The sequence below is a fragment of the Lepidochelys kempii genome, chromosome 2 (genome assembly GCF_965140265.1).
Source record: "Lepidochelys kempii isolate rLepKem1 chromosome 2, rLepKem1.hap2, whole genome shotgun sequence".
In the NCBI taxonomy this organism is placed as follows: Eukaryota; Metazoa; Chordata; order Testudines; family Cheloniidae; genus Lepidochelys; species Lepidochelys kempii.
This window is the reverse complement of record NC_133257.1, coordinates 111,980,165-111,995,388: the sequence shown is the minus strand read 5'-3', so window position 1 is coordinate 111,995,388 and position 15,224 is coordinate 111,980,165.

Genomic DNA, 15,224 nt, shown 5'->3' with positions numbered 1-15,224 from the left:
TGCATTGGAATAGAGTTAGGTGGAGCATGTGTTCTTGACTTCTTTGGGAGTTTTAGGTACACAAGGGGTACAGGATCATTGTTGTATAAAACTAAAAATTTTGTCTTGAGGCAAGGAGAAAAATGACTACCAAAGAATGTAAATACTGGGCCATCCCTCTACACTTGCAAAAAAAGGTACAAATAGTATAAACCTCACTAATTTCAATCAAATTTACAGTAATGTTTGTTTAACACCACTTCCCTATCTGCTAATATTTAAATTGTGGAAATAATTTGGAAGGAGAGAGGGCAAAAATTATCAAGATTGTCTTGGGAAATAGAGATGGTTTATGGTGAGAGTCAATAATTGATATGTACTGCAGTACACACTTTAATTTTGAGATGTTAGCTGGTTTATTTCCTGTTTTTAAATTCTTTAGCCTTCTTCAGCAGATCGCTGCTCCTGGGGGGATTGGGTATAGTGCTCTTTCATAAAATACATACTATTGTCAGAAATCCCCAACATAACCTACCACCTGAATTCTGCGAAGCATGGCTAAGAGAAATTATTTTTGTGTGTACGGTCAAGTGTGTTATTTTAAGTAGGGCTCTTGCGGAAAGCCCTGTGAACAAAGCAAATACCCTTACGCCTTCAGCCTTTCTGAGGTAGCTTGTGGGGCACCTTGTAGCTTGATTTTTACTTTACCTACTAAAGTTCTGATGAGATTTCAATCTGCAGTGTTTAAAAAGAAAAACAAAATAGTTATGAGTTAAGTGCCTCTCAAATGAGTAAAGGATTGGACATCAGCTTTTTGCTAATTTTAAATGTACTTCTAATCTACTCCCTTCAGCAATCAGCTTCTATTTAGTGCTTATGCACCTTTCTGGCAATATGATACCCAGAAACACTGGAGACTGTAAATTAAGTCCTGAGAAGGCTTTATTTCACAATATGGCATAATTTCCTAAAACAATCTTATCCCTTACAGCAAGATATAAAAAATACTCTTTTTAACCAAAGGATTTGCCATACACATCCAGCTAGTTTCAGTTGCATACTATGTTAACAGAAAGTGTGCTGGGTTTTGTGCTGTGAAAGAGGAAGTCAGGGCAGGGCAAGAAAGGCTTGGGGATTTCTGCAATGTGTGCCTTGCAAAGGAAGACTTTCTTATTGCTCTATATGTGTAGGCAAAACACACTCAAGCAGTTTTTGTTCTGCTTTCTAATTGCAGCTCACACTCAACATGATGGCTACATGTTCTTTACTTAAATTGTAGCATACTACAGTGAGTGATATATTTTCCACTGTCACTGCTATGCTATGTAGGCAGCTCCTAAGGGAATGCAGCCACAGAATTACAGTGAATAATGGCATTCATAGAATATCAGGGTTGGAAGGGACCTCAGGAGGTCATCTAGTCCCAACCCCCTGCTCAAAGCAGGACCAAGCCCCAACTAAATCATCCCAGCCAGGGCTTTGTCAAGTCTGACCTTAAAAACTTCTAAGGAAGGAGATTCCACCACCTCCCTAGGTAATGCATTCCAGTGTTTCACCACCCTCCTAATGAAATAGTGTTTCCTAATATCCAACCTAAACCTCCCCCACTGTAACTTGAGACCCTTACTCCTCGTTCTGTTATCTGCTACCACTGAGAACAGTCTAGAGCCATCCTTTTTGGAACCCCCTTTCAGGTAGTTGAAAGCAGCTATCAAATCCCGCCTCATTCTTCTGCAGACTAAACAATCCCAGTTCCCTCAGCCTCTCCTCATAAATCATGTGTTCCTGTCCCCTAGTCATGTTTGTTGCCCTCCGCTGGACCTTTTCCAATTTTTCCACATCCTTCTTGTAGTGTGGGGCCCAAAACTGGACACAGTACTCCAGATGAGGCCTCACCAATATCAAACAGAGGGATATGATCGTTCCTCTCGATCTGCTAGCAATGCCCCTACTTATACATCCCAAAATGCCATTGGCCTTCTTGGCAACAACAGCACACTGTTGACTCATATCCAGCTTCTCGTCCACTGTAAGCCCTAGGTCCTTTTCTAGAGAACTGCTGCCGAGCCATTCGGTCCCTAGTCTGTAGCGGTGCATGGGATTCTTCCATCCTAAGTGCAGGACTCTGCACTTGTCCTTGTTGAACCTCATCAGATTTCTTTTGGCCCAATCCTCTAATTTGTCTAGGTCCCTCTGTATCCTATCCCTACCCTCCAGCGTATCTACCACTCCTCCCAGTTTAGTGTCATCTGCAAACTTGCTGAAGGTGCAATCCACATCATCCTCCAGATCATTAATGAAGATATCAAACAAAACCAGCCCAAGGACTGACCCTTGGGGCACTCCACTTGATACCAGCTGCCAACTAGACATGGAGCCATTGATCTCTACCCGTTGAGCCCGACAATCAAGCCAGCTTTCTGTCCACCTTATAGTCCATTCATCTAGCCCATACTTCTTTAACTTACTGGCAACTAAACTTTCAGTCTGTTACAATACAAGATCAACTGAAACCCAATTCTTAATTAGACATTAAGCCCTTTTCCAGCAGTTATAATCTCTGCATTATCATGAGAACAAATAAATTGCTTAGTCAATTCAGTACAGGTGCAGTGTAAGTCTTCCTTACCTATTTTAAAATCTGTTTTTGTAGAAAGCCAAACTTTTCAAAAGATGGGTGCATATTTTGGCCTAACAGCTGTGTAAGCTCAAAAGCTTGTCTCTCTCACGAACAGAAGCTGGTCTGATAAAATATACACTCTCTCATCCCTTTTTATCAATGTAATCATATCCATGCTAATCAAGATGAATTCAAAATCTATTTTAATCTATTTTTTTAAATAAACCTGTCTAAAAAGAAATCTGAATTTAATATAAAGGTCTAAACTTAACTTTTAAAAATTTAAATAAAAAATAAATATGCTAAATCCATGAGCACTGAGCCAAAAACTTGACATTTAAAGGCTGCATTTCTATATAAACGAAGTGTCAGGGGAAAAGCCGCTAACTCTTGAGGTCAATTTTTATTAACATGATACTGTATTAAGGGCTTGATCCTGTGGGGGAGCTAGGGGCTGTGCTTCTGGATGGAAGAGACTGGCAAAGTCATCAATGGTGTTGGGACCCAGCCTCTGATTCCAGGGGATACCATCATGTATATCATCAAGATCATCCACTAACCCATGACCCCTGGTGGTCTCATAGTCCTGTTTTTATAGCTTCTCCCTACCTGAACTCTGGCTCAGTTCTTGATTTAAGAATATTTACAACTCACCCTACCATGGAAATTTAGTCTCCAGCTTATGGAAAAACAAGGATCAGCCCAGTAACTACCAGCCCTTGCTTCTGGGTAGTTCTGGGCACTTCAAGTAGATCTTGCTCTCTCTCTCTCCCCCCTTGTATGTGTACAGACAAAGATGAATTAATGGATTTCTGTTTGTAGCAGCTGTCTCAGTCTTTCAGCGAAGAACTGCCATGTAAAAGGCATGTGAGTTACATAGGTGAAGTTTTCAGTGTTGTTGGTTCTTGTGTTTTTTCTAGAGGTGGGGGAGTTATGCAACAAGGAAGGCACAACACTGGTGTAAAAGCAGGACACTGTGCAAAGGGGGGACGATATTCTTCAGAGGGCAGCCTCTAGCATGGGGAACTGCCAGAAAAAACTGCCATGGGTGCAGGTCGTAAAAAAGACCCTATGTGAGAATTTTCTCAAGAAATTCCTGTATCGTTAGGTAAAAAAGAAACATGTGCCAAATGTAAACATAGCAAAGCAATGCAAGGCCCGGTTGTCAAAATGAAACAGTATGAACAACGCTTCTCAGAAGGCAATGAGTTTAAAGATGTTGCCATGTCCATATCAATCTGGATCAACTGGTAATAAACCTAGTTTTGCATCATTCCCTTGGACTTCCCATCATGTCATATGTGCCAGTAAATAAAACACGGTTACTCACCTTCTCATAACTGTTCTTAGAGATGTGTTGTTCATGTCCATTCCAATCAGGTGCGTGTGCACGCACGTGCATGATGGCCGGAAGATTTTTCCCTTAGCAGCAGCCGTCGGGTTGGCACGGGCGTCCCCTGGAGTCGCAACCTTATGGCACCTAATATATAGCCCTGCTGACCCGCCATCCCTTCAGTTCCTTCTTGCCGGCTACTCCGACAGAGAGGTAGGAGGGTGGGTAGTAGAATGAACATGAACACCACATCTTGAACAGTTGCAAGTAGGTGAGTAACCGTTTTTTCTTCCAGTGCTTGTTCTTGTCAATTCCAATCAGGTGACTCCCAAGCAAAATTAGGAGGTGGGAGTCGGAGCTGTCCCCTGACTGGAGTACTGCTCTACCAAAGGCCGCAGCATCTCTGGCCTGTCTAGTAATTGCATAGTGTGCGGCAAAAGCGTGTATCGATGACCACATCGCTGCTCTGCAGATTTCCTGGGTGGGGACTTGGGCCAGAAAGGCTGTTGATGAAGCTTGTGCTCTTGTAGAGTGCACCGTTATGGGGGGTGCTAGGATCCCTGCTAGATTGTAGCACTCGGTAATGCAGGCCACAATCCATGATGAAATGCGCTGTGTCGAAACAGGCTGGCCCTTCATTCTGTCCGCTACTGCGACAAAAAGCTGTACTGACTTCCTGAACAGTTTTGTCCTTTCTATGTAAAAGGCCAGCACTCTGCGGATGTCATGAGTGTGGAGTCTCTGCTCCCTGCTACTTGCATGAGGCTTGGAGTAGAACACCGGGAGGAAAATGTCCTGGTTGATGTGGACCTGCGATACCACCTTTGGGAGGAAGGCTGGATGGGGTCTGAGCTGAACCTTGCCCTTAAAAACACAGTGTAGGGCGGCTCTGACGTTAGAGCCCTAAGCGCAGACACCCTCCAGGCTGAAGTTATTGCCACCAAGAACGCAACCTTGTAGGAGAGGTAGAGCAGGGATCATGTTGCTAGAGGCTCAAAGGAGTGCCCCATGAGCCTAGAGAAGACCAGGTTAAGGTCCCAAGCAGGAACCAGTTGGCGGACGTGCAGGTACAACCTGTCGAGACCCTTCAGGAAGCGATTGACCAGTGGGTTAGTGAATACCGAGCAGCCGTGTTCCCCCGGGTGGAACGCTGAGATAGCAGCCAGGTATACTCTTATAGAAGACAAGGAGAGACCTTCCTGCTTTAGGTGGAAAAGAATCCAAAATCTGGGGCACAGAGGCTGGCGCCGGGGGAAAGTCATGCTGAGCTGACCAGATTGAAAATCTCTTCCACTTGGCCAGGTACGTGGCCCTAGTGGAGGGTTTCCTACTGCCCAGGAGAACCTGTCTGACCTCTTCTGAACAGGAGACCTCGAACGGGTTCAGCCATGGAGCCTTCAGGCTGTGAGATGCAGCGACTGCAGGTTTGAGTGCTGGAGCTGCCCATGATCCTGCATGAGAAGGTCCTGGAAAAGTGGCAGGGTAATCGGGGTTCCCACTGACAATGTCTAGGAGAGACATGTACCAATGCTGGCGGGGCCAGGCTGAGTCTATGAGAATGAGCCAAGCCCAGTCTCTGCGGATTTTTAAGCAGGACCTTATGGGTGGGAAGGCGTACAGAAACGGTCCCACCCAGTGGAGGAGGAATGCGTCCGCTGTGGAGCCCGGACGGTGATTCTGGAAGGAGCAGAACTGCTGACACTTCCTGTTGCATCTCATGGCAAAGAGGTTGACCAGGGGAGAGCCCCACCTCTAGAAGAACAAAGATGCGACCTCCGGGCGAAGGGACCGCTCGTGGCTGTGAAAAGACCTGCTGAAGCTGTCCACCAGCTTGTTTTGGACCCCAGAAGGTACGACGCCTGTAAATCGACTGAGCGCTCTATACAAAGTCCCATAACCTGAGGGCTTCCTGGCACAGGGGAGAGGAGTGTGCACCCCCGTTTGTTGATATAGAACATCACGGTCGTATTGTTCATCATGACTGATACACATTGAGCCGCTAGATATGGGTGGAATGACTGACACACTAGGCGTACCGCCCTGAGCTCCCTGACATTGATATATGACTGAGATCTGTCTGTGACTAGAGGCCCTGAGTCCTGTGGTCCCCCAGATGAGCCACCCACCCCAAATCTGATGCATCCATTACTAGTGTCAGGCATGGTTGTGGGGCAACGAAGGGGACCCCTGAGCACACTTGCTGAGCGTCCATCTACCAAAGGAGGGAGTCGAGGATGGGGGGAGGCAGGGTCACGATCTTGTCCAAGCTGTCCCTAACAGGTCTGTACACTGACGCAAGCCACAACTGAAGTGGTCAAAGCCTGAGTCTGACAAGTTGGACCGTGTATGTACAGGCTGCCATATGGCTGAGCAGTTTGAGGAAATTTCTCGCGGTTGTGATGGGGAGGAACTGCCTGAGTCCCTAGATCATGTGTCGAGGGCCTGGAATCTCGCCTGCGGGAGGAATGCTCTGTCTTAGGTTGAGTCCAGAACCGCTCCTATGAACTCTATCCTCTGGACCGGGGACAGAGTTGATTTCACCTCATTCAGTAGGAGGCCCAGATTCTCAAGAGGTGGCTCTGATAAACGCCACCTGAGCTCTGGATTGGCCTTTGATCAGCCAGTTGTCAAGGTATGGGAACACCTGTACCTGATGTTTCCACAGAAAGGCGGCAACACCAAGTGCATGGGACTCGAAGACTTGAGGTGCTGCTGACAGGCCGAAAGGGAGGACTGTAAATTGGTAATGGGAACAGTTGACCACAAACCTGAGGTACTTTCTGTGGTTTTGCGCTATTGCTATGTGAAAGTACGCGTCCTTCAAGTTGAGGGGGACATACCAGTCTGCTGGATCCAATGAAGGGATAATGAAGGTCAAGGAGACCATGTAGAACCTGAGTTTCCTCACAAACTTGTTGAGGCTGCGCAGGTCCAGGATAGGCCTTAGTTCTTCGGTATTAGGAAGTAGCAGGAACAGAAACCCTTGTCCCTGTGCTCCAGTGGAACCTCCTCCACAGCCCCTAGCGCTAGGAGTGATTGCACCTCCCAAATGAGAAGTTGCTCGTGAGAAGGGTCCCTGAAGAGGGACGGGGAACGGGGGAGGGCACAGAATTGGATGGAGTATCCCCTCTCTACCATGCGAAGCACCCAGCTGTCCGAAGTTATATGAGACCATGCACGATAGAAAGGGGATAGTTAGGAGGGAAAGGTAAGGCAGGGTGAATCCAGTCTCTGGTCCGGTGCACTGTCCTTGACTGCACCTTCAAAATGCCGGTTTAGGGCTAGAGTGTAGTTTGGACTGGCCCTGATTAGCAGAGGGATGTTGCCTTCTCCTACCGCTCCAGTTCCTCCTCCTAGAATTGTCCTGGCAGTTCTGCTGTTGGAATCTTTGAGGAGGTTGCGGGCAGAAGTGTCTGGTGTGTGGGCGGTGTATGCAAGCCCAAGGATCTGAGGGTGGCTAGGGAATCTTTTAGGCTGTGGAGCCGTTTGTCTGTCTTCTCTAAAAACAGTCTCACTCTCAAACGGGAGGTCCTGAATCATTTGTTGGACTTCGCAGGGCAACCCTGAGACTTGCAACCAGGCCCCTCGTCACATAGCTATCCGTCGCCATGACTCTTGTGGCAGCATCAAAAATTGCCTGCAGTGAAACGCGGGAGACTAAATTTCGCTTCTTCCACCAAGGCAGTGAACTCTGACCAAGAATCGGAAGGGACGAGCTCTGTGAACTTAGCCATGGAAGCACAGATATTATAAAAGTACCTGCTCACAATGGCCTGCTGGTTAGCAATATGGAGTTGCAGACCGCCAATGGAGTAGATTTTCATACCCACGAGGTCCAGTCGTTTAGCATCCCTATTCTTTGGGGAAGGAACTTGGAAACCTTGTCTCTCCCACTGGTTAGCCACATCAATGACCAAGTTGGGAGGGCGGATGGGCATAGAGATGCTCAAAGCCTCTGGAGGGGATGAAATACCAGCGCTCATTAGGTTTGGCATTGAGTGGCAGAGATGCTGGCATCTGCCATAGAGTTTTGGTAGTTTCCACCACTGTCTTTATAAGGGGTAATGCTACCCATGAGGGCACTGAGGGTGTTAGGATGTCCACCATGGGATCCATGTCCTCAACCAGCTCCTCAGCCTTTATGCCCAAGCCTAAGGCAGCCCTGCAGAGCAACTGCTGTAAAACTCTGTTGTCCTCTAATGCAGGGGCTATGGACATCCCTGTCAATGCTTTGTCCAGTGACGAGGAGGAGGAAGTGTGCGCTGGTGGTAGAAGCTCCCTGCCGTCTGCCCCAGATGGGTCACATGACTCCTGGGGCAGCGTTGGAGGAGGTACTGATGATGGTGACGGGGCCATAGGCATCGTAGCCAGCGTCGATGTCAGTCTCACAGGAGGGAGCTGCATCGGCATGCTCACAGGAGCCACCGGGGTTGGGGGGTCCGGTGCCGACATCGGCACCTGGGTTGTAGGTGCCTGCATAGAAGTCAATGACTCCGAGATCTCGGACACCGAAGACCACAGAGGAGCCGATCCTTTGTGTCTCGAACGGCGAGAGCTCGGGCAGCGGGAAGGCTCTCTGTCAGAGCGTGTAGGTGCCGATGGACAAGGCAAAGGGGAGTGCCTCGACATCATAGCCGGCTTTCCCTTAGAAAGCACTGGAGGATGGGGCTCCGTTGGAGCTGATGGTTCCTCCCTGGCAGGTGAGAATGGTGCTGGCAGTTGGAGGAGATCTCTGGTGGCCTGGTATGCTTCCGGCATGGACAGAAGCTGAAGCTGCTGTGTAGGCAGAGATTGAGGTGAGGCCAGACTCAACTGCCTCACCTGGATAGGAGTTGACACATCCCTGGAAGGAGAAGCCGAGGAGTGGCCTGCCTGGGGTCGCACTTCAAGGCTTAGCTGGAGAAAGGTCATCTGGCTTTTTCTTCTTCTGAGGCACCAGCGAACGGGAGCGGTGCCTACTGTCAGAAGGGCCCCCTGAGGAGCCATGGCGGTGCCAAGTGTCCCCAGAGGAGTCCTTCCTAGGTGCCAAAGTTGCCGAGGTGCTCTGTGTCAAGGATGACGCCGTTGTGGTCAGATCTCTTGAGCCTGGGTTGGAGTGGGGGTGCAAGGCTGCCTCCATGAGGATCACCTTCAGCCGCTGTTCCCGTTCTTTAGGTTTTCACGGGCAGAACTCGTGGCAGATCTTGCAATGATCGTTCTGATGAGTCTCCCCCAGGCACCTAAGACACGATGAGTGGAGATCACTCTTAGGCATGCGCTTGGCGCAACCCACACAGTTCTTAAATCCCAGGAACTGTGGCATGCCATGGCCGGAGTGTGGGGGGAACCCCCAATGACTATGCTGTACTAAACTTTAAACTGGTACTACTAACAACTAACTATATACACAGAATGACTAAGAAAACTTGCTGAGAAAGAGCTAAGGGAAGTTCCAGACACCGTCACTGGTGGTACGAAGGAACTGAAAGGGTGGTGAGTTGGCAGGGCTAGATATTAGGCGTGACTCCAGGGGGTGCCCAGGCTGATCCGACAGATGCTGCTAAGGGAAAAATCTTCCTGCCATTGTGCAGGTGCGCACGCACACACCTGATTGGAAGAGACATGAACAAGCACTGGAAGAAGAACTTAGTTTATCAAAAATTTGTGGTTGGGATGGGTTACTTATTAACAAACTGTGTTCAAAGTATAACTGGTATATTTGCATCCGATGAAATGAGCTGTAGCTCACAAAAGCTTATGCTCAAATAAATTTGTTAGTCTAAGGTGCCACAAGTCCTCCTTTTCTTTTTGCCAATACAGACTAACACAGCTGCTACTCTGAAACCTGGTATATTTGGAGTATTTATCAATTACATTTTTACTATTACTTCTAAGATAGATATGGTGCTCAATATAATTAAACATCCTAGGTGAAGATTTCCTGTTTAAAAGTAATATTTTATTAGGCATTTCTCTCTTCTAGCATTTATTTCTTCTTCTCCCCCAGTTACTAGGTATGTTGCTAGAGATAAGTATTTAAAAAGATTTAGGTAGCCATTATGATTTTTCATCTTCCCTATAAAACTAGGTTTAGAATAAGTTACACCATTTAGACAGTGGTACAAACAGCTGCAGCAGGAAGAATCTTTCATTTACAATTTTATTTTTAAAGCAGTGCACTGAGTAATTCAGTAAGAGTGATTTTTTTTACCATTTTGTTTGGTCCAACTTAGACACAAGAGGTTATGAATGTCCATCACCTGCAACTTCGGCATCATCTGCTGGTTACCACCAGAAGTGGTGCAACAAGGTATACATCAGATAATAAAATACCAGTATCAAAAAAAGACTTCATCCAGGAAATCAATGGATGAGTTCATAATCAGGATCAACAAATTCCAGCAAGACTCCTCTGTAGTTGACAGGATTCAAACCTGTGCAAGGAGACCCCAATGGATATCTAGTCCTTCACCTTAACCACTTGGCCACAACTACTTGAGGGGAGGGCTAGCTCAGTGGTTTGAGCATTGGCCTGTTAAACCCAGGGTTGTGAGTTCAATCCCTGAGGGGGCCATTTAGGGATCTGGGGCAAAAATTGGGGATTGGTCCTGCTTGGACTAGATGACCTCCTGAGGTCCCTTCCAACCCTGATATTTTAGGACTCGGATGAAGAGACTGTTCAGTTAATTTGTGCAACAAATTCTCCCTTTCATTTTGTTCAGAACAAACATTTCAATAACATGGTTCAATCCTTATGATGAAGCTATGCTCCATCTGGCTGAGCAGGCATTGCAGGAAGGTTGCCGACAGTATATGAGAAGGAAGTCAAACAGCATGCAAAAAACATTGACAGTAAATTCATTAATCTCTCTTGATAGGTGGAGCCAATGATCCACTAATATGTGCTTGTGTGACAAGAGAAGATGGGGTTGTCTTATAGAAACAATTGATACATCAGGAAATGCCCATACAGCAGAATACTTAAATGTAGCAGAAAAGCTATAACTGAACAAAATTCTAGTGTTTTTGAAAACTTCTGCGGGCTGACCTAAAATCATCATTCACTGACTACAGTTAGTCCTGCTGTTCCTTTAATAAATCATTTAGTTGTAAATGGGAAACAATTTTTGAAAAGAAGTGTGTATCTAAAACATTTAAGGCAGTTTTGTTTAATTAAAAAGTTACATGCGGTTATGTTTAAAGTAGGGCTGTCGATTAATTGCAGTTAACTCACATAATTAACAAAAAAATTAACTGATAAAAACTGTGATTAATCGCACTGTTAAATAGAATGCCAATTGAAATTTAAACATTTTGGATGTTTTTCTACATTTTCAAATATATTGATTTCTAGTACAACACAGAATACAAAGTGTACAGTGCTCACTTTATATTTTTTATTACAAATATTTGCACTGTAAAAATATTTTTCAATTCACTTCATACAAATCTCTATCATGAAAGCATAACTTACAAATGTAGATTTTTTTTTGTTACATAACTGCACTCAAAATAATGCAAAACTTTAGAGCCTACAAGTCCACTTAGTCCTACTTGAAATAACATGAAATATGGCAGAATGTGGGTAAAACAGAACAGGGGAGACAATTCTCTCCCAAGGAGTTCAGTCACAAATTTAGTTAACACTTGTTTTTTTAAACAAGCATCATCAGCATGGAAGCGTCCTCTGGAATGGTCCGAAGCCTGAAGGGGCATAGGAATGTAACATATCTGGCCCGTAAATACCTTGCAAGCTGGCTACAGAAGTGCCATGCAAACACCCGTTCTCACTTTCAGGTGACATTGTAAATAAGCAGTGATTAGAAATATCTCCCATCAATGTAAACAAACTTGTCTGAGTGATCAGCTGAAGTGGACTTGTTTTACATCATTTTAAAAATAAAACAAAGTTATTTTGTACACAATTCTACATTTGTAAGTAGAATTTTCATGATAAAGAGATTGCACTACAGTATTTACAGTAGGTGAATTGAAATACTATGTTTTTTACAGTGCAAATATTTGTAATAAAAAATATAAATTGAACACTGTACAATTTGTATTGTGTTGTAACTGAAATTAATATTTGAAAATGTAGAAAACATCCAAAAATATTTAAATAAATGGTATATTATCGGTGCAATTAATCGTGATTTTTTTAATCATTTGACAGCCCTAGTTTAAAGTCCAGTTACCATCCTAATGCAGGTTGACAAATCATGAGCAAAACGTTAATTGTCTAGTAACTAAGAAAATGGTGAATCAGCTATTGCGAATACTAAAAATGAAATTAAAATGAATATTAAGCTTAAATATTGCTTAAATTAGTTGTACCTTCCTAGCTCACCAGATATACAAAATCTAGTATAAAGACTTATTTAGTTGTAAATCAATTAGTATATGGACTAATGAAAATGCACCTTTAGAAAAGAAAAAATAAAAATGGAAAAAGATTACCATTAAACCAACCACCTTGACCTTAAAACAATCCAGCCTGATGTTAATTTATAATTTGGTTATCAGTTTTAGCCAGCTTTCTTGTGATACAGGGATTTAGATTCTATCACTGAGACACTGTTGTCCACTGAATCAACTAGCTACTTTAGGATACCTACTTAGGTGGCAAGTTCTTTGTTTTGGACTTCAGGCTGGTGCGGTATACTATTCTTTCACCTCAAAGATGTAACTAAAGGCAATGAAGAGGATAGCTTGTGTTGTATATTTGTTTATGCGAATACACAAGCTGTGGTAGTGATCATGTTTTATAAATGCAAATGTTTCAATGTTAAGAGTAGGAAAGATTACCTTCTAGTTCAGGGATGACAGTACTTTCACTTCAGGTACCTGTGCACCAAGCTCTTAACAGGGGAAGACGCTTATGTTAAATGGTTGTCGCTGCATAAAACCTGATCTTTGGATACTTTTGTAAATCTATTAGTAAAAGACTTCTGCCTAGAAGCTGAGAAGTATTTTATACAAATACTTAAATAGGCACAGGTCAAGAGAGAACATTTACAACCTAGTTCTTAGGGCCCTCAGTCTTTGTGCCAATGATTATTTATACACACTGGAACAGCTTCAATAGTGGAGACCCACCCCAGAATAGCCAATAACCTGCAGGTTAGGGCACTCACAGCCTTTTCCAGTCCCTGCTCCAGGTGAGTGCCCCAACGACTGAGCACAACAGTAGCACTTCCAACTCTGGTTTTGTACATCAAATCCTTCATTTCCTTTGCTTTTATTAAAAAAGGTTAATGTGTGGAGATGAAACACTGGAAAAGCTGACAACTTTTACTTGAAGTCAAACAATTCACCAAGGATTTTTTGTATCACACCAACTTTATGGGAACTGCCAGTTAACTGAAAAGTTAGGTATTGGCCAAGCTCTAGTTTCTGAACAGTGTTAACAAGTATATAGCTCTCTCTCCAGTGCTAATTCTTTTAAGTTTCTAAAAAACTGCCTATAGTTACAGTATCATGTTAAGAAGTGGATAGGCTGCAGTTACTAGTTCCCATAAAACTAAAAGGGTGAATTACCCACTCCAACCATTCATCACAAGTTACATTTTCTCCAGAAAGAAAAAGGAACAACTTGCAAGTGGCCAGCTAAAAGGAACCAAGTTCCATACAAGACCCTGAAGTATGTCTACTCCCACCCCATACAAACTAGTAACTTTTCTCTCCAGTGTAGGGGGAAAAAAGTTTGGACTCCCAAATGCTAGACACCTAAACACACACACCATGACAAGGGAATCTGCTAATCAGAAAACCCTACTCTGTGACATTACAGACATGCATTTTCAAGTTTGCTTGGCAAAATACAATTTAACGTAAGACAGACCACCACCCTTTCTGGATAAACTGCCACAAAATACCAGAGCAGAACTTGAGAGATCATGTCAGAAGGGCAACAAATGGCAAAGACAATCTTGTAGGCTATTTTAGATGTTTGACATAGCAGCTTATTTGGTGGCCACAGACATTACAATGCACAGAACCTGATTACAGTTCTCATGGTCCGAGAACCATCACAGGTTTACTATTCAAGTATTGTGAGCTCTTAAGCTTGAATACAGATAAAGCACTCCACACTCTTAAGGATAGGAGAGTTACTCTGTACTCCTTGGTCCTCAAAACTCCAAGTATTAAAAGGAAATCATCAGATACCAAGGTCTGGAATATATTTGCCAGGGACTGATGAAGCTTTTTGAATTCAACAAAAAAAATTTTCCTTGAAAAGAAACGTGAACCTATCTTTGGAGAAGTGATCTGTGCATTACTGATTCAGTCCCATAGATCTAGCTCCAAGCATTTACATCATACTCATCACTGTAGTCTGAACCTGATTCACTCCCCTCACAGCTGAGACTGACAACAGTACAAAGACATACCCTGCTAATAGTGTATCTGGCAACAGAAGAAGATATACTAGTCTGCAGCAAGGCGGGCTGAAGTCTGACAGCTAGTCTCTGGCCAGCAATAATTTGTTCAGTATCTTCAACCAGCGACAACTGCTACTTCATCTTAAGTAGCATAAGAGGTAGAGGCAGCCCTGAACAACTCTTCAGAGAAGTCTCTTAAGTTCTGCCTCAGCTTTCAGGAGGGACTGTAGTTCTCCTATCCACCTTAACCATGGTGGTCTTTTGGAGATGTAACTGCTTAAAATAAAAAGCAAGCATAAGTACATACAGTGCTTGGTTCAGGCTTAGCCATTCCAAAGTACTTAGAAGTGGCCACTATGATTTGCTATACATATTAAAATTCCATGAAATTACATTCACCTACTACACTATTTTGAGTTGAAATACCATTGTTTCATTTGCTCTAAGGTGACGTTAATATGTTCAAGTAATAAGGTTTCTGGCATTGTCAATTTAAACTGTGTTCAGGTAGAGGCCAAATGTGGAAAGATTTTAGCTTCAATAGGATAAGTGATGCTAATGAAGCCTTCAAAACTGAAGAGTGATATAGCTGATGATTAGTGGCTCAACTTTAAAAAAATTTCTAAATGTCTACACACTAGTATAAAAAAGGATTTATGTTAAATGCTTCAGTTGGACTGATGAAACTCTACATTTAAATTCTAAATCTTGTAAGAACCTTGTTTAGGTCAAACAGTATTTTTAGTTTTACTCACAAAAGCCTTATATTTCCTCTGAATGTTTCTATAAGAAAAATTAAGGACCCTCCAACTAGTGAGGGGTTTTAGGCCATATCACTTGAAAGCAAAAGGTAGCTACAACATAAAAAAAGCTTCCTCCTCCAGTTAGCTCAAGAGAGGAACACAAAAGAGAAGGGTCTGATCCAGAAAGC